The sequence below is a fragment of the Lithobates pipiens genome, unplaced genomic scaffold, assembly GCF_037356315.1.
Source record: "Lithobates pipiens isolate NorthernLeopardFrog02 unplaced genomic scaffold, aLitPip1_a1.2 Scaffold_25, whole genome shotgun sequence".
Taxonomy (NCBI): Eukaryota; Metazoa; Chordata; class Amphibia; order Anura; family Ranidae; genus Lithobates; species Lithobates pipiens.
The window spans coordinates 91386160-91405758 of NW_027507787.1; positions in this window are offsets into that span (position 1 = coordinate 91386160).

A 19599-nucleotide genomic window follows, 5' to 3' on the forward strand; every position below is an offset into this window, starting at 1 on the left:
TCCTCCTCAGACTTCCACAGACCCTCCCCCCATCCCAGACCACCTCTCACTGCTTAGACTTCCCCTCTCCTCATCGGATTCCCAAGACATTCCCTCTCCCCCCAGATCTTTGCTCCTCTTGAGAACCCCCCCCCCTCCCCATCAACCAGACCTCCTCTCTCCTTCACAGATCCTCTTAGCATCCTCTCTCCTCCTCAGACCCCCTGAATCTCCCTCCACCACGTCTGACCCTCCAGACCTGCTCTCTTTTCCTAATACCCCTTTAACCTCCTCTCTTCTCAGACCCCCTTAAACTCTTTTCTCCTCCTCAGACCTCTCTTTCTCAGACCCTTTTATTCTCCTCTCTTCACCCCAGATCTCCCCTTAGACCGCCTTTTTCCTCACACCCCCCAAACCTAATTTCTCCTCAGATTCCCCCCCTCCCCAAGATCTTTTCTGTCTTTCTGAGACCACCTTTCTCAGCCTCTCAGGACTGTCTCTCCTCAGGCCACCAGACTTTTTATGTCCTTCCCAGACCCCCCCTTTTCCTCAAACCCCCAGACTTCCCATTTCCTCATTAGACCCCCAGACCTCCCCTCTTTTTCACAGACCGTCCTCTCTCTTTCCCCGGCCCTCTAGACCTCCCCTTCTCCTCAGACCCCTTAGCCTCCATTCCCTTAGCCCCTGATCTTCCTCCTCCTTAGATCCCACAGGCTATCCTTTTCCTTTCCTCAGATCTCCACTCTCCTCCTCAGACTTACCCTCTTCTTCTCAGACCTCCCCCCTTTCCCAAAACTCCTCAGACCCTCTTAGCCTCCTAAGACCCCCAGACCTTCCCTATCCTCCTCAGACTCTCCCCATAGACCCTCCCCTCCAACCAGACCTCCTCTCACCTTCTCAGATCCTCTTAGCCTCCTCCGACCCTTTAGACCTCCCCTCTCCTCACCAGAACCCCTTCTCCCAGACCTCCCATTTCCTCCTCTAACCCCCACAGAACTACCCTCTTCTCCTCAGACCCCTAGGCCTTCTTCCTTCTCAAATTCAAGAGATCTCCTTACTCCTCTTCATACCCCATTAGCCTAATTTCTCCTCCTCACATACTCCAGATTTCCCCTCCTACTCTCCATTAACCTTCTCCCTCTCCCTCTTTCTCTCTCAGACCCACCCAAACTTCCCTCTCTCCTCAGCCCCCAGACCTCCCTCTCATCCTCAGAATTCTTGCCCCCAGACCTCCCCTCTTCCACAGAATCCCTTCACCCAGCCCTCCTCTCTCTTCCTTTGACCTCCTGGTCTTATCTCTCCTCCACAGACCCCCCCAGGCTTTCTTTCTCATTTCAGCCCTCAAATCCCCAAGACCTACTTTTTCCTCCTCGGACCTCCTTAGCCTCCTTGCTCTTCCTCAGACCTTCCCTCTCCTTCTAAGACTCCCCACATCTTCCATCACCTCCTTAGATCCTCTCGGCTTACCATCTTATTTTCAGACCCCCCCCCCCCCAACCTCCTTTCTTCTCAGACTCCCCCAGACCATTTCTGTCCTCCTCAGACACCCCACTCCCCCCCTCCAGGACATCCTCTCTCCTCTTTTCTTCCTTGGATGCCCCCTCCCTGACCACCATTCTCCTCGGGCCTCCCTGTATACTTGTCTGCTTCTTAAAATCTCCCCTTAGACCTCTCTTCTTCTAAGACTCTCTGGACCTCCCCTAAAGCCCACCCAGATCTTCCCCCTCCTTCTGAGCTGAGAACCCCTCTAGACCTCCACTCTTCTCTTCAGACCCCCCACCCCACAACCTGTCCTCTCTCCTCTTCAAACCCTCCCTATATTTTTTTTTTACCATTCATATTCCTTGTTTGGGAATTAAAGTTGCTCCAACATTCACTTGCGCATTGCTCACGGTAATTATATTATATGTAAGAAGGCCAGTATGGTGGCCTGAATTTATGGGAGGAGCCCGGGGGGTATTTAACCAGCCCACTCGCCTGTGGTCTTTGTCGGTTTCCTGTGCGCAATACTACGTCACTAGGCCGACTGCTCGAGTTTCGTTGCCATTCGGATAACTTCTCTCTACTAGAAGTCTCGTGGTTTTCGTTCCCGTTCGTGTTTTGTACAACGTCTCTGGCTCGACTGCCGCAGGTAAAGGTCTCGATTGACCTTCCTTTACTAGAAACATTTCTATTTTTGAGTATCGTTAAAACTTGAAATATCTCGAGTCATTCGTTACGAAATCGGGTCGTTTATCACTCAAAACGCACCATTTTCGCAGCGCCCTTCATTTCACGGGCCTCATTTCAGTAGGAATTGCTCGAAGAAAAACTGCACTGTTTTCGTAACTTGTTGTGTTGTCTGCCTCGTCACCGTGTTCCACAGACAAATTGTTGCCAGTCGCATCACACGGCACAACGATTCGTACCTCTGCCACAGCTGGCTCACGTAGGTCATTTAATCATTTCACTCATTTCTGTCACTCACTGCGCTCCGATTCGAATCCAGTCGCATCCGCTAAATGCGCCGATTCGTTCCGGTGTGCCCCTAGTTGCTCGGCCTCATTTCGGTACATGCTCCAGAGCCCGCTCGTTGCTAATCGATACGGGTCTCTGTCATGGGAATCATTTCACTGTCACCATTACGTTCCGAATCGAAACCAGTCGCATTTCTCAACGCATAGGTTCGATCGACGTGTCCCAGTTGTGTTGGCCTCATTTCAGTGCATGCTCTAGAGCCCGCTCGTTGACGGTCGCAGGCTGCGTCCTCTCCGATTCGTAGCTCTATCATGGGAAACATTTCATTGTCACATAGTGCGTTCAGTTCGAATCCGGTTGCATCCCTGTGCATCGATTCGTCTGGACGGCCCCAGGTATTTTTTCAGCCTCATTTCAGCGCATGCTCCAAAGACCGGTTCGGTTCCAGTCTCAGTTCGGGGCCGGCCGATCCAGGCCTCTGTCATGACAGAAGTTGTTCATTTCATTTCACTGTCGCGCTCCGGTTCGAATCCAGTCGCACCTTCACATGCACCGATTCGTTCCGGTTCACCCTAGGTTATTTCCCACATTTCAGTACATGCTCCAGAGTCCGCTTTGTTGTCAGTCGCACTTGCGACACGACCATTTCGTGCCTCTGTCATGGCAATCATACTTCATTTTACTGTCACTTACAGCGCTCCGACTCGAATCCAGTAGCATCCGTGATGCATCGATTCGGTTCGGTGTGCCCCAAAGGGAACGGCCACATTTCACTTTCTCCACAGGTTGCCTTATTGTACGGTCACAAATCCAGCACTTATTTACGCTCCCGCATTGGACACAGGTCATCCCATCCTTCATGCAAATGATACGTCGGATTGGGACAGCAAAAAAAAAAAAAGGGGGAGGAAAATAATGAACAAATGGTGGTGATAATGAAAGGAACTACGACGAAACTGTCTACTCACCGGTGCACCTTGCTCGTAATAGCCAACCGTTTGCGTCACTCTTCAGTTTACTTGTTAGGCTCCTCACCAGTTTGTCATCTGTTATTTCTCTCTCCAGGTCAGTCAAGTTCAGTAGGTCCACCCTGCACCAGCTTGGACGTTATCTTCCCAGGTAAAAAAAAAAAAAAAGAGAGAGAGAGAGAGAGAGAGGGGAAGGTGTAAAAATGCGACAGAAACCATGCTGGCATACATACATATATATATATATATATATATATATATATATATATATATATATATGTATACGCGTTCGCTCCCACCTTGGCACTCAGCAACAAGTGGATTCACTTGGTAAAATAGAGAAACAGTCTTGACTTATGTCACCCTCTATAGGTTCCGGTCGTCCATCCTTCGTCCCCAGAGAGATAGGACATCACTCCTAGGGCACGATTCACCTGGAGCCATGTCCCAAGTCGGCAGTGAAGACTTTACAGCCCCCTTGTCTCCTCGCCCGCCTTCAGTGAGCGACAGCATACAGTCCTACAGGGGTTGGACTATCCCCAGGCTGACGGCAGAGCTGAGACGCAAGGGCATTCCCTTCCCCGCTACCGCTAGGAAGGCAGAGCTTTTCAGGCTCCTCTCCACCCCTCCAGCTACAGCCAGGCCCAGTACCCCACCTCAGGCTTCTCTTCAGTCAATCTCAGCGGCTATTTCTCAGCTGCACTCAATGGTGTCGTCCTTAAACAACACGGTCACGGACGTCCAGACCAGAGTGACGCTTCTAGAGGCTCACCCAGCCACAGCCGCCCCTGTTCCAGTTACAGTCCCGCTACCACTGTCGACAGGTAACGCAGGGACATGTCCCGTTGTCCACCCAGCACATCTGGTGCCGGCCGGCATAAGGAAGGACATCTTGGACGGCAAGGATATCAACCTTGCCTCCCTGCTTATCTCAGTCCACGACCTTGCAGAGAACAAGGCCTACACATGGGGAGACGTCTCCGTAGTCCTCAAAGCCAAGGATCCCAGGCTGAACCGCAAACTTTCCATCCCAGAGTTTGCCCTAGCTTTTGGGATGCTTAGAGACGTCATTTGTTCAGCAACCCCCGCCAGAAGGGAAGAGCTGGACTTGTACCTCCACACAGTGGTGGACCTAGGTTACAAATACGGAGGCTTCGACTTCTATGATTACCATCGCTCCTTTTCCGCCAAAGTAGCCGCTAAACTGGCACAGTTCCAATCACCCACGGACTGGAGCCTGATGGACACCGAATTGTTCTGCCGGCATTTTGCCGGCCTTCGTTCACCTCTGTGTGCCATCTGCCAGTCCTCCACCCATACCGCCCCCTGGTGCGCCAACGTCACGGCTAGCCGCCCGGTAGAGTTCCCCTCCACCTCCGGCACAGGCCAAGGCCCATCAGGCCCTACACCGAAAAACACAAGTAGACAAGTTTGGGCGTTCGGTCCGAACCATGGGGGGTGCGGCCATTTGTAATAATTACAACTATGGCTCATGTAATTTTAGCCAGTCTGTGTCATATGTCACAGAGCGCACCCCAGAAATCTGTGTGAGGTTAAAGCTCGCAAGGGCTCATGACTGAGCCGCATAGACGTCCTATGCCTGGGCTTCTACCTCTCCATGCACCCCACTCCCTCACTAGCCACTTTCCTCATCGGTGGCTTCACTACAGGCTTCCATACCGGCCTCATATCCCTGCCCCACACAACCTACAAGTGCGGAAACCTCCGCTCAGCAGCTTCCGACGAGCAGGCCATTGATCAGTTGCTGCAAACCGAGGTGGAACGAGGCTTCGTCATAGGCCCCTTCACACAGCGCCCCTTCAATATGTGGAGAGTTAGCCCTATTGGGCTTGTCAAGGGCAAGTTTTCAAATAAAAATCGTTAGGTGTACGACCTGTCTGCGCCTCGTTCTTCCCACATTCCCAGCCTAAATTCCCTGATTCCTTCAGAAGAATTTTCATTAAAATATGCCTCCGTGGACATGGCGATCCAGGCCATCCTTGAAGTAGGCACAGGTGCGTGGCTGTCCAAAGCCGACATATCCGATGCCTTCAAACTGTTGCCTATTCACCCATCCCTCTGGTGCTGGCACGGCATTAAATGGAGAGATCAATATTATTTCGCCACTAAGTTAACATTTGGCTCCAAGAGCAGCCCCTGGCTGTTCGACACGTTCGCACAGTCTCTTGCTTGGATCCTTCGGCACAAGGCCTGTTGTCAGCAAGTTATCCATTACCTGGATGACTTTCTATTGATTGAACAGCCAGGCATACCTCCAAGGGACCTTGGTAAGTTAAGGACCGTCTTTGGGAATCTCAACGTCCCCATCGCCGAACATAAGGTTGACGGGCCCGCACAATTTATCACCTTCCTCGGAGTCAATCTCGAACACCAGTGCCATGCAGGCCAGCCTGCCCTACGACAAACTGACCCGCATCAGGGCAGTCCTCCACGAATTCACCTGCAGCAGGGGATGTACAAAGAGGCAGCTACAGGCGCTACTAGGCATGCTGAACTTTGCCATGCGAATTATCCCACAAGGTCGCTCCTTTATCTCGAGCCTGTTGGTCTGCCTTTCTCAGGCACAAGACCCGGATCAAGTCCTTAGCCTGGATGTCGCAGCTGTAGCAGACTTAGCAATGTGGGACGAGTTCCTGTCCTCCTGAAACGGTATCTCCCTGTTCATCCCGTCCATCTCACCTCTCTCACCACAGGTAGTAACAGATGCCGCAGCCTCCACAGGATTTGCGGCTATTTTTGGCCACCATTGGTTCGCCGGACCCTGGCCTTCTCAAATACTCTTGATCCCTGGGTTTAGTCAGTCTTCATCCCTTTTCGAGCTCTACCCCATTGTAGCAGCCGCCCAGCTCTGGGGTCATACCTGGACAGGACAGACCGTAGGTTTTACCACCGATAACCAGGCCACGGCCGAAATTATCAACAAAGGCAGGTCTAAGTCTCTCTCCGTGATGTCCTTCCTTCGCAGGCTGGTGCAGCTGTCTCTGCGACATCAGTTTAATGTGTAGTGCACGTTTATCCCTGGAAAGTACAACCTTGCCGCTGACGCACTGTCCCATTTTAATTTCCTGTCCTTCTTCCGGCAGGTTCCCGGAGCAGATACGGTGTCAGCGCCTATCCCACACTGGTCTCAGTTGACCCTGGACTAGAGCCGCATCTACACGGAGCCACTCGGCTCATCAACCAATCACTCGCAGACAACACTTTGAAAGCCTACCAGGTAGCCTGGAAAGCGTTCAATACATTTCTGGTTGCCTCCTCAGTAGGCACCCCAACTGATGCCAGGCATATACTAGCCTTCACCTCGTACTGCCATAGTCAACTGGCCTTGTCCTTCAACACCATCCGGTTATACTTAGCTGGCATACAGCACTACCTCTCATTACAGGATCCTACCAAACCGTCCATCTTCTCATCTCACGCTATCCGAGCCGTCCTGCGCGGCATTCAGAAACAGCAACCACCACACAAGGTCAAGCGGCTAGCCCATCACCTGTTCCATCTTCAGGGACATGTCCAACATGCTTATCAGCTACCCCTTCGGTGTTCTCCCCAGTATGGTCATACAGGCGGCCATTTATCTAGCCTACTACGGCTTTCTACGACCCAGCGAATTCACCCATAACAACAGTCCAGTCCTTCGCAGACGTCATCTGATCCGTCACCAGGACCACTTCATTCTCCACCTCCCGGTTACCAAGACTCAGCAAGCAGGCACCGGCGTAGATATCCACCTCTACAAAACCAACAACGCCTGGTGCCCGGTCTCTGTACTTTCACAGTTGCTCTCTCTTCTACCCGAGCTCCCGGACTCTTGTCCTCTGTTGCCCTTCCCGGTCAAACCACTAACGAACCACCAGTTCATCAAGCATGTAAGGGTTCTTCTCCGCAATTTGCTCCTCAATCCCGGTGAGTACTCCGGTCATTCCTTCTGCATCGGAGCAGCTTCATCTGCATCCCGGCACGGGGTCCCGGACCACGTCATCAAAAGATTGGGCAGGTGGAAATCGGCCTGCTTCACTCGATACATCCCTAACCCACAGGTAGAAATGTCTCGGGCATTCTCCCAACTGGCTCAGTAAGATAAAGCTGAAAACAATAAAAATCTCTTACCCCTACCTAAGTGTTTTTGCCCCCTTATTTTGGTATACCGTCCATTAGACCAGGGCACACTTTCAGGTCCATTTCATATAGGATATCTTATCATAGACTTGTATTACTCAGATACGTATCGGACATAGGGCTTCGACCATAAATATATATTTATATATTATTTTTTTTTCACCGGAGTGAGTGATATATCACATAGCAATGCATTTGTTTATTTTTCATTTTTTATACACAGATTATGGGAGTGTGAATATGCTTAGCGGCTGTGGATTGGTTCTCTTACATTTAAAACATTCTTTGGACACTCTTCATTGGTAGCTTGCAAGACATCTATCTATATACATCTCCTATGATGCTTATGCACTCTGCAGTGTAGTTGAGAATCATGGGAAAGGAGTTCCAAAACATCTGGGGTGCCAAGGTTCGCCATCACTACCCTAGACCTCTCTTGCTTCCTTATACTCCTCTCCTCACCCCCGCTGACCTTCCCCCTGCTCCTCAGAATTCTCCCTCCTCAGACACCCCTATTCCCCCTGCCCCCAGACCATCCCTATCCTTAGCCCCCCCCTTACATCCCTTCTCCTCAGCCTCCTTTTTCTTCCGCAGACCCCCCTTTTCTTCCTCACAATCCCCCCCACGTCTAATCTCCTCCTCAGACTACCTAGACCTCCCCTCTTTTCCTCAGACTCCCCCCTCCCCTCGCTTCCCCACATCCTCTCTCTCTCTCTCTGACCCCCCCTAGACCTTTTCGGTCCTCAGTACCCCTGCTTCTCATATCCTCCTGACCTTCCCTCTCCTACTCAGACCTTCCCTTTCTACTAGTGAGAACCCCCCAGAACTCCCCTATCCACCTCAGAATCCCTTAACCTCCCCTATCCTCCTCAGGACCCCCCCCCCCCCCAACCTCCCCTATCCTTCTCCAACTTCAACAGAACTACCCTCTTTTCCTCAGAGCCCCCCAGGCCTTCTCTCTTCTCTGTCCCCACAGATTTCCCTTTTTCTCCTCAGACCCGACATCCCCCCTTCTCCAGACCGCTTCTCTCTGTTTAAGACCCTTTTAGCCACCTCTATCCTCCTCAGACCCTCCACACCTCCTTTTGCTCCTTTCTCAGACCTACCCTCTCCTCAGTCTCCACAGACCTCACTTTTTCTCCTCAGACACCAAACCCCACCCCCTTCCCTTTTACCAGACATCCTCTTTCCATCTCAAACCCTCTTAGCAACTTAAGATGCCCCAGACTTTGCCTTTCCTCCACACTCTCTCCCCCAGATCTTCCCTCTTCTCCTGAGAATCCCCCCTAGACCTCCCTCCTCTTCTCAGACCACCCCCCAACCTGACCTTCTCTCTCCTTCTTAGACCTTCTTAACCTTCTCTCTCTTCTCCAACCCTCTATCCTACTATGACCAGCTTCCTTCCAGACCTTCCCTCTCCTCAGAACCCCTTCCCTCGCCTCTACAGAAGCCTTTCTCCCAGACCTCCCCTCCCCTCCCCTTCTCTGATGCCCCAGGCATTCTTTCTTCTTAAATCCCAAAAGACCTTCTTTCTCCACAGAGCCCCCCCCCCCATCTTCCCTCTCCTCCTTTGTTCTCCCAGACTTACCCCTCCACACCTTCCCTTTCTGTCTCAGATCCTCCTCTCTCCTCCTCCAGACCTGTCCCCACCCCTTCCCCCAGACCTTTACCTACCCTTTCCTTCTCAGTCCCCCTTAAGCCCCATACACACTATCAGATTTTCTGCAGATTTTTTCCTTCAGATTTACCAAAACCATATAATATGAGGTCAAACCTTAAGAGTTGCAATGTGTATGCAATCAGGCAGGCCCTTGCACTAGATGGTTTTGGTAAATCTGAAGCCAAAATCTGAAGACAAAATCAGCAGTGTATGGGGCTTTAGGCTCCTCTCGCCCTCCAGACTTCATCCTCATGTTCCGATCTTCTTAGCCTCCTCCCTCTCTCCTCAGGTCACCCAGACCTCCCTCTCCTCCTCAGACCCCTTCCCCCAGACCTCCCCATACCTCCTCAGAATCCCTTCTCCCAGACCACCCCTCTCCATCTCAGTTCTTCTAGTTTCCTCCTTAGACCCCCTAGACCAGGGATATGCAATTAGCAGACCTGTTGCAGAACTACAAATGCCATAAGGAATAGAAAGACTCTGACAGCCACAATTTTGACACTCAGAGGCAGAGGCATGATGGGACTTGTAGTTTTGAACAGCTGGAGGTCTGCTGATTTCATATCCCTTCCCTAGACCTACTCTCCCCTGTTCAGACCCCCCACATCTTCCTTCTCCATAGATCCCCCAGACTTAGCCCCTCCTCAGATTCCTTCACCTTGCATCCCCTCTCCTCCTCAGACCTCCTGTCTCTTCCTTTACCCCTTAGCCACCTTTTTCCTCCTCAGAGCCCCCAAGCCTACCCTCTCCTCCTCAGACCTCCTGTCTCCCCCAGACCTCCCTCTTTATTCTTTTTTTTCTCTGACTCCTCCAAACCAGACCTCCTCTCTTCTCCTCAGACATTCCTCCCCAGACCTTCTCTCCTCCTCAGACATCCACCTCCAGACTCTCTCCAGACCCTCTATTCAGACCTACTCTCCCTTTCTCATATCCCCAAGATCCACCCCTCAACATCTCCATAGAACTTTCAGACCCCCACCCCCTTTGTCTCCCCTCTCCTCCCAGATCCTTTTACCCCCCGCCCCCCCAGACCTCATCTCTTCTTCTCTGACTCCTTAGACTTTCCCTCTCTTCCTCACACCCCCTAACCTTCCCTTTTTCACTTAGCCACCCCCTAGATCTTCCCTCTTCAGTGGCCCTCCCTTCTGCTCAAACCCCCCTTAGCCTCCTTTCTCTTCCCCAGATACTCCCCCACAGACTTTTTCTCAGACTCCTCTGCAGAAAACCGGAAAATTGTATACTTACCTTTCCGTAATTTTTCTTTCCTGTCACATCTTCATGGCAGCATACACTCTGGGTTGTGACTCCACCTCCACAACCTGATAGGACCACATAGCTATAAGATGAAGATACGGCCCCCGCCCCAGCATTCTCCGTATATATAAATCACCTCCAACGGGTGGGACGTTGTATGCTGCCTTGAAGATGCGACAGGAAAGGAAAATTACGGAAAGGTAAGTATACAATTTTCCAGTTTCCTGTCTCATCATGGCAGCATACACTCTGGGGAGTAACTCGCAGACTGGGTGGGAATGCAAGAAAATACATTTATTAACAAGAAACAGAAGAGTTGGCCTGAATGACGGCCCGTTTCTGGAAGACCAGGTGGCCGCCTTACAGAAAGTCTCCACCGAGACCCTACAATAGGCTGCCCAAGAAGTTGCCACTGCCCTGGTGGAATGTGCCTTTAAGCCTTCCGGAATTTGTAATTTACTCAGTAAGTAGGGCTTCTTGATCACCTTCACCAGCCATGAAGCAATGGTACGAACCGATGCCGCCTGACCTTTCCTATGGCCATATGGAACAATTAAGAGGTTCTCTGATCTCCTGATCGACTCGGTTGCTGAGAGATACTTTAAGACGTTGCCACTGACATCCAGAGGATGAGGATCACCCTGATCTGTGATAAGGGCTGGGAGATTAATCTCTTGATTAAAGTGAAATGATGAGGAAGCCTTAGGTACAAAACGATCTGACGGTTTTAGTACTATCCTGTCCGGGTAGACGACCAGGTATGGTTCCTTGGCCATCAAGGCTTGCATCTCCGAGACTCTCTTTACTGAAGTAATAGCAATCAGGAATGAGACTTTGAGCATCAGGTCCCAAAGGGAGATGTTATCAAGCGAAGAGAATGGTTCTTTAGACAGGATTTCCAGGACAACTGAGAAGTCCCATGCCGGGAATGAAGGTTTCCTAGGTGGCCTTAGTTTAAGGCAGGCTCTCTGAAACTGGATGACCAGAGGATCATGTGCCCATTTGACCTCGGTCAGAGCAGATAAGGCTGATACCTGAACTTTCAGGGTACTGGATCGAAGCCCTTTCTCTAGGCCTGACTACAGGAAATCCAGGATTTGAGGGGCTGTCAGAGAAAATATGTCCCAACCTTGTTGAGAAAAGGTGGTAAACTTCTCTCAGATCCTTCGGTAGGTGTTTTTGGTAGTCGGCTTCCTAGCCTGAAGTAATCTCTCCACTACCCTCTGAGAACAGCCCTGTTCTAGATACCTAGTCCTCTCGGCCTCCAGGCCATCAGATATAACCTCTCCGTGTTCGGATGTAGAAGCTGGTCCTAGGATAGCAGGTCTGCTGACAGCGGGAGAGGAAGCAGACCCGCTGTGTTCAATTGAAGGAGAGTAGTGAACCATGGTCTCCTCGGCCAAAAGGGGATCACCACCACTACTAGTGCTGCCGACCTCTTGAGCCTCAGAAGGAACCTCGTTATGAGGGGAGTCGGAGGGAAGATGTAGCCAAGGTTGAAGTACCAGGGAGGTTGAAGACAATCTACTCCCTCCGCTGAAGGAAAGGAGATTCTTGATATGAACCTCTGACATTTTGCATTTGCTGGTGTAGCTGCCAGATCTATGTCCGGTGAGCCCCAGGTCTGAGTTATGAGCATAAATGCTTGGGGACTCAAAGACTACTCGTTGTTGGAAACAAAACTTCTGCTGAGTGAGTCAGCTAGGAGATTCTCAGCCCTTGGGTATAGGCCGCTCTCAGATCCAGTAGGTTCAATTGTGCCCACTCCATCACAAGGCAAGCTTCCTGCATCAGGGAGGAGCTTCTGGTGCCCCCTCCATGTTGATATAGGCGACAGCCACTTTGTTGTCCATCTTCAGAAGGACTAGTTTCCCCTCAGGTAAGTACTGAAGGCCAGGAGGGCCTGAATGGCTGCTTTCATCTCCAGTACATTTGAGACTGCATCCTGGATCTAGAATGGCCAGTGGCCCTGGGCTGCATGATGTTGGTAGTGTGCCCCCATCCCTCCAGGCTGGCATCCGAGGTTACCATTTCCTGAGGAAGGGGAACTATATGCTTGCATCTCATCAGATTGCAGGGATGAGCCCACCACTGCAAGGATTGTTTGACCTCCTCCGAGATGTAGATCGGTTGGGTCATGGATGAGCCATCCCATTGACGCAGAAAGGAAGTTTGAAGGGGTCTCGTGTTCCTTTGGGCCCACTGGACAATAGGAATGGTCACAGACAGAGAGCCTAGAAGACTGAGACATGCTCTGGCTGGCAGGGATGTTGTTGAGATTGCTCTTCTCACCCTCTGAATCAGTAGGGAAATCTTCTCTACGGGTAGTTCCACAGTGTTTGTCCGGGTATCCAACTCCGCACCCAGGAAGATCATCCTCTGGGTGGTATGAGCATTGCTTTTCTTCCAGTTTATCAACCAGCCAAGTCCATGTAAAGTGGCAACTAGGACCTCTTGATGTTGGATAAGGGACTCCTAGCTGCTTGAAAGGAGGAGGATGTCATCCAGGTAGTGATGGAATCTTAAACCTCTCTCCCTTAAGGATGCTATCACTGGTAGCAGGACCTTCGTGAAGGTTCTGGGGGCAGTAGAGATCCCGAATGGGAGACTCTGAAACTGGAAGTGGCCCTGATTCACCTAGAACTGAAGGAACCTCTGAAAGGGGACATGGATCGGGACGTGAAGATAGGTGTCCTGGAGGTCTATGGAAAGCATCCAATCTACCAGATTTATGGCTTGGAGGATCGATTGTAAACTCTCCATCTTGAATGTCTCCACTCGAATGGAGCAATTGAGGTTTTTCAGATCTAAGACTGGGTGAAGGTCCCCTGATTTCTTCTTGACCAGAAACAATGGGGAGTAGAATCCCCATCCCCTCTGTGAAGTAGGTACTTCTATTATTGCTTTCTTCTGGAGAAGTGTTTTAACATAACTGGTTAGCAGAAACAGTTTTTCCCCTGATGGTGGAAGCCTGGTCGGACAAAAGTGATCCCCTGGGGGACGTCTTCTGAAAGACCATCTGTGCCCAAAACGGACAGTGGCCACTGTCCATGGGTCCTTTATTGCTTCCGCCCAAACCAGCTTGACTTTTGAAAGCCTTGCACCCACTACCGCTGGCTGGGCAGGCGCACCTTCAAAAAGACTTTTGGTCACCGGAAGCGGGAGTCTTGGGTTTCTGGAATTTCATAAAAGATGTTTGGGGGTTCTTCCAGCTCCTCCTGTATCCTTTCCCCAGCCTATAAGCTTTCGCATCCCTGTATCTGTCTGGCAGATTATGCCTAAAGGGAGGAGGTCTCTGCTGCTTCGGTTTCCTGTCTGATGGTATCAGTCCCGATTTCCCACCAGCCACTTTTGAAATTGCTGAATCTAGCTTTGCACTAAAAGAGATTCTTGCCGTCATATGGAATGTGGTACCAATTAGAGACAGGATCTGCCGACCAGGGTTTCAGCTACAGTGCCCGCCTGGCCATTACAGATGCCAACATGGCCCTTGATGCCGATTTAATCGCCTCTGCCACAAAGTCCCCCGCGAGACTTAGTTCCCGTAGAGCCTTTGCTCTCCTAATCCGCGCCTTCTGAGACCAACTTCTCGGTATTTGCCGACCAGCTGGAGATGGCCCTGTCTACAGCTGCAAGTGCCACTGCCGGTCTGCAAGTGCCTCCTGCCATGAGGTAGGCCCTTTCCATGTGGATCCTTCTAGCCAGAACATCCCTGAATGTCAGTTAGTAAGGTTGAACAAAGACACCAGTCCATCCAGTTCAACCTGAGTGACTATGTCCCTATCCCTGTACATTGCACACTCACATTGGTCCCTACCCTCAAGGAGCCCACAATCCAAAGTCCCCATTCATATACTAGGGCCAATTTTGGACAGAAGCCAATTAACCTACCTGCATGTCTTTGGAGTGTGGGAGGAAACTGGAGTACCCAGAGGAAACCCACACAGGCACAGGGAGAACATGCAAACTCCAGGCGGGTAGTGTTGTGGTTGGGATTTGAACCATCGACCCTTTTTACTGCTAGGTGAGAATGCTACCCACTACACCACTGTGCCGCCCTATGTCACAGCATCCTCAATTGGCAGTGTCACATACCTGGCTAATTGCATGACAGATGCGTCTACAATAGGAGGAGAGACGAGAGGACTCACTTTAGGCCCCTTCAGGGGATATAATTTGGTAAGCCTGTTATTCAGGCTCAATTTTTTCTCAGGTCCTTGCCATTCTTCTTTAATTGAATCGTCCAATTCTTCAATGAACGGAAAAGCCTCCGAGTCCCTTTTGAGGTTCGGGAAGTATTTCTTCCATTTTGAGCCTCCTGGGGTTCCTCCCAGCCAATCGCCTCTTTTTCCTACACTTCAAAAGAAATTTCAATTGTCAAATTCAGATTTATTCCTCTACATCCGAACTAAGAATTGCATTTCCAACCTCCCATCATGGACCTATAATGTTCCCCAATCAGCTTGGTCCTTCCTTAAGATCCCCATACAACAACAAAAAGGGATCTCTCTTTTCTATAATCTTCTTCAACAAAAAAGTGTGTTTATAAAGACTATCCCTTTAATTAGATGGGAAGAAGACTTAGGATACACCTATACAGTTGACCAATGGGAAAAAGCTTGTAACACCACATATAAAGCCACAATTATGGGAAGTATCCATTAAATTGACTCAACGCTGGTATCTTACTCCTGAGAAAATATCTAAATTCAACAGCACATTTGATGACAAATGTTGGAGATTGTGCTGAAAAAAAGGTGATATGTTATGTACATTTTGGACATGCCCTAAACTTGGGAAGTATTGGGAACAAATCTTTCAAGTTATATCTGAAATTACCAAAACAGTCATTCCTTCAAATCCCTCACTGGCTCTATTATCCATTGATCTTGATAGATATCCTAACCAGTTTAGAAATGTGTTTACAGCCAGGATCAGTATAACGAGGAACTGGAAAAATCCTGATCCTCCTTCCATAAAAGAAGTACTAGAATCGACGCAAACTCATTACATTTATGAATCAATTCTAGCTCTTCAACCTCACAAAAAAGAACATACTCATAAAATATGGCAGCCATGGTTAAAATGGGCTAGTCCCCAAAACATTGCACAATTTCTTTGTTCCTAGATAACTTGAATTAAAAAAATACTTACCCCGCTCTAATATTTTAATCTTTGTTTTGTATCTATTAAATGACAGGTTACTATTACTGTCCCAAACACAGTTTAGCACCCATAGGGGTGTTCGGGAATATATTTAGGTTCATCATCTTTGAATTACTTGAATTGGCAGTATATAAATATATGAAGATAAGATTATTACTTTTGTGTATTGTCTCCACAATGGATGTATTAATAAAGTCCCGATCGTTACCTTTATTATCCCTATTATAATTGGGATAATTAATATGGTTTTCTTTATATTATATTTTTTATTATTTTTGGATACTATTATCTATGTATCTAAATTCTGTAACTGATATGTTATTTAGTCATAATTTCTGTCATTTGTCTTGATAAAAATTTAAACTTTAATAAAAAATATTGATAAAAAAAAAAATGTGTATAGGGAATGCAGGGAGGAAGGAGCACAGCAGACAGGCAGTAAACATTAGTACAGTAACAGGTGCCCACTCACCTAAGCAGGATGGATGAAAGTTTTGTAAGGACGGTCAGAATACTGGCAATCCAGAGTCTAGGTACAAGTACACAGACAAACTCAATGAAATCCCTTTTAAATCTGCTGCCGGGGGGGGGGGGGGGGGCGTGGCCTGACGCGAATGGCGGCGGACGCTTAATTGAGGAGCTCCGATCATCCACGGAGCTATCCGCCGCCATCCTCTTAATCCCTGGCAGACTGTGCCTCCACGATCGCCCGGCCAAGACCAGGCAGTGCCACCGAGTGATCCGGGCCCTGTATTCATCGGCGCTGAGGCTCCTGGCCGCCCGGACCCGCCGCTCGAGTCCCTGCCGGCCGCCGCCATCTTGGGCCTGTCGGACCGCCGGAGAACGCCGCTGCTGCACCGGGGGGGAGAGGTAAGGGGCTACCATCGGACTCCCACCATCATCTTCCCCCTTCGCCCATGACCCATCTGAGGCGTTTTCGGGCTCCTGCGGACCCCGGGGAGCCCGCGGCTGGCTCCAGCCTAGCGCGGCCTACTGAGGCCTGGGAATCCCCGGAGTTTCCTGCGGCTGCGGCCCGGGGATTCGTCCCGCGGCCGCTCTGGCCTACAACCACGGCTGCAACCTGCCTCCCTGCGCTGGCCTAGCTGCTCCCCCACATCCCCCCCCTCCTGGAGACTTGCTTCACATGCCATTTCCCTGTGGCTCTGCGTCCCTGTTGAACTGCTCCCTTTAATTTGCTTTACTGGCTTGCTGTACCAGGCATCCTGCCTCAAGTACCCCCTGCAGCCTCCTGTTCCCCCTGCTTGCGGACCTGTTCTGGCTTTCACCGTATATTCATTTATTCTACTGCAACAAGGGATTGACTAATTTCTTTTGCTCCTACTTAGATGAACTTTCCATCCTCTCAGATCGCAAGCCAGTATACCTCTCAGAATTACTACTGTGGTTGCTACCTCGCATTGTCGCATGCCTATATAATCACGTCTCACCGTATGCAAGTCCCTCCTAACTAACTGACCTGTACTTTCTTCTGTAAGGGCCCGGCCTGACGTATGGAGCGGTGAGTCGGGCCGCACTCGGCTCCTAGCTCCCCCGGCCCCACAGGATTTATTTTTGGATTGTAAACCGGACCATACCCAGCTCCATGGGGAAAGACAAGCCCAAGGCGCACAGGGGCGGCAGTAGCCGTCACCCAGGAGAGGATTTGGATGACTACTTCGGCCATGGAAGGTTGTCTTCACAGCACCGCCCAGCACCTAAAGAGCCGCCGGCTCCTCCATCCCCAGCGCGCTCTGAACCGACCCTGCAATCTCAAGTGCGTTCCCACAACTTACTCTCACACCCTGAGGACATTGCCTTCTCCCCCAGGCTTACCAGAAGCTGCTCTAATGTCTCCTTGGGTTCGGGGGATGGGTGGGACATGGAATTGCAAATCAGATCCCTGCACGGCTACCTGAGGTCCCTTCCCACTAAAGATGACTTTGAACGCTGTGTGCATAGGATTGAGGAAACATATCGGAAGGAGATTTCGGACCTGAGAAAAGATGTGGGGGTGCGCTTTGATGATGTGGACAACACGGTTGATGGCCTGCGGGACACTATCCAGTCACACGACCAGATTCTCAATGCCCACACTGTCCTGCTTCAGCAACTCTCATATCAGCAGGATGACCTCGAAAACCGCAGTCGCCGCAACAACATACGCATACGGGGGATACCTGAGTCGGTTGACCCCAAGAATCTACCTGCTGCGGTTACGGCCATCTTTAACCAGATACTCCAACGACCCAAAGATGATCTGATCGAACTGGACCGGGTGCACCATACATCAGGTCCTCGCACCCCTGACCCCTCCTTTGTCCGTGACACTCTTTGCCGTGTCCATTTTTACAAAGTAAAGGAGGACATTATGAGGGCCACCAGCACACAACAGTCGATCCTATTCAACGACACGCCTATCATGCTCCTTCCTGATCTCTCCCGCCAAACTCTGGCAATGCGGAAATCCCTGAGGCCTCTCACGCAGCTCCTACAAGCAAGACAAATTAAATACCAGTGGCGCTTTCCGTTCCACCTTCGAGTGCACCACGCGGGTAAAACCGCCATATTCCGTACATTAGGGGACCTGCCTACATTCTTTAGTACACTTGAACTGCCTCAAGTCGCGCTGCCCGATTGGCCGTTTGCTCCGACCACACCTGGTCTACCCTACACTCCGCAGTGGCAGAAACAAGGTCGCAGGCGCACCCCTCGATCTCCGTTGCCTCAGGATCCTGCGGGCCCACCTGGACCTGTTCTCTTTTTTCACTTCTGGGGCCCTCCCCTGTGATGTGCCTGGACCCTAACGGGTTGAATAGCTTTACTGTTGATTAACCCTTTTGTTTACAGGTTTTTTGTACCCCCCCTGGGTTGCCCTTGCCATACTTACCAGTTGTTACTATGTCTCCTCTAGATGTTTCTATTTCATGCCGGTTTACGAATGCATTTATAGATGACCGCTAGAATAATTTACGTTGATGTGTTATTTGGTTTACTTTACAGGTCGCAACAGACTCCGGTTTACCCGTGGGGCCGGGGTGCGGGGAGCTGCCCGGCTTGGTGGTTCTGCTCCTCGCCCTCCCCCCCCCCTTTTTTTTACGGGTTCTTTATTTGTTTGTTTTTTCCTTTTTTTTATTTTTGCTGTGCGCCCCACGGTGTTCCTATGATCGCTGTGGGGTGCACCGATTTGTGCCTTTTTGACAGGCTTTTTTCCTGTATGCTGCTTCCCTTTTGGAGCCACCTTGTGGCCTTTTTTGTTTTGTTCTACTCAATATTGTTCTATACCAGACCTCATGGGCCTGTTTCCCACGATTGATGTTTACAGCTATTGTATTATGTATACCCCTGTTTATTTTATCGGGAACGGGTAACCCTGCCTATATTTCTTACTGCTCCCTATACGAGGTTGTTCTGCTGTTTTTTCTCTCTCTTCTTACCTTTTTTCCTCCCTCCGTCTTCCCTCTGCTTGTACCCTCCCACCCTCTGCCCCTTCCCTTGCCCCCCTTGCCCGACCTCTATTCCCGCTCCCACACCCCCCAGGGTTTGCCCATGGTGCCACTTATTATATTGGTTCTCACCTCCTCCCTACGCCCCCCCATGGCTAGTGACGGTTCCATAACCTTTGCTTCCTTTAATTGTAGGAGTTTCAACACGCCTGAGAAGCGGAGCCCGACACTCTACCATTTTCACAAGAAGCGTGCGAAAATTCTGCTGCTTCAAGAAACGCACTTTCGCGCGGGAGCTGTCCCAGCCCTACGCAAAAGATATTACTCGCAATGGTTTCACAGTGTTAATCCTCAGGCCAAATCTAAGGGGGTGTCTGTTGCCTTTCATAAATCTTTTAACCCGGAGGTTCTAGACTCTCTCATCGATGACTCAGGTCGCTATATTTTCCTGAAACTGAAAGATTTTCTTTTCACAGTGGCTAACATCTATGTGCCAAACGTGGGCCAGGCTCGGTTCCTCTCCTCGGTCCTC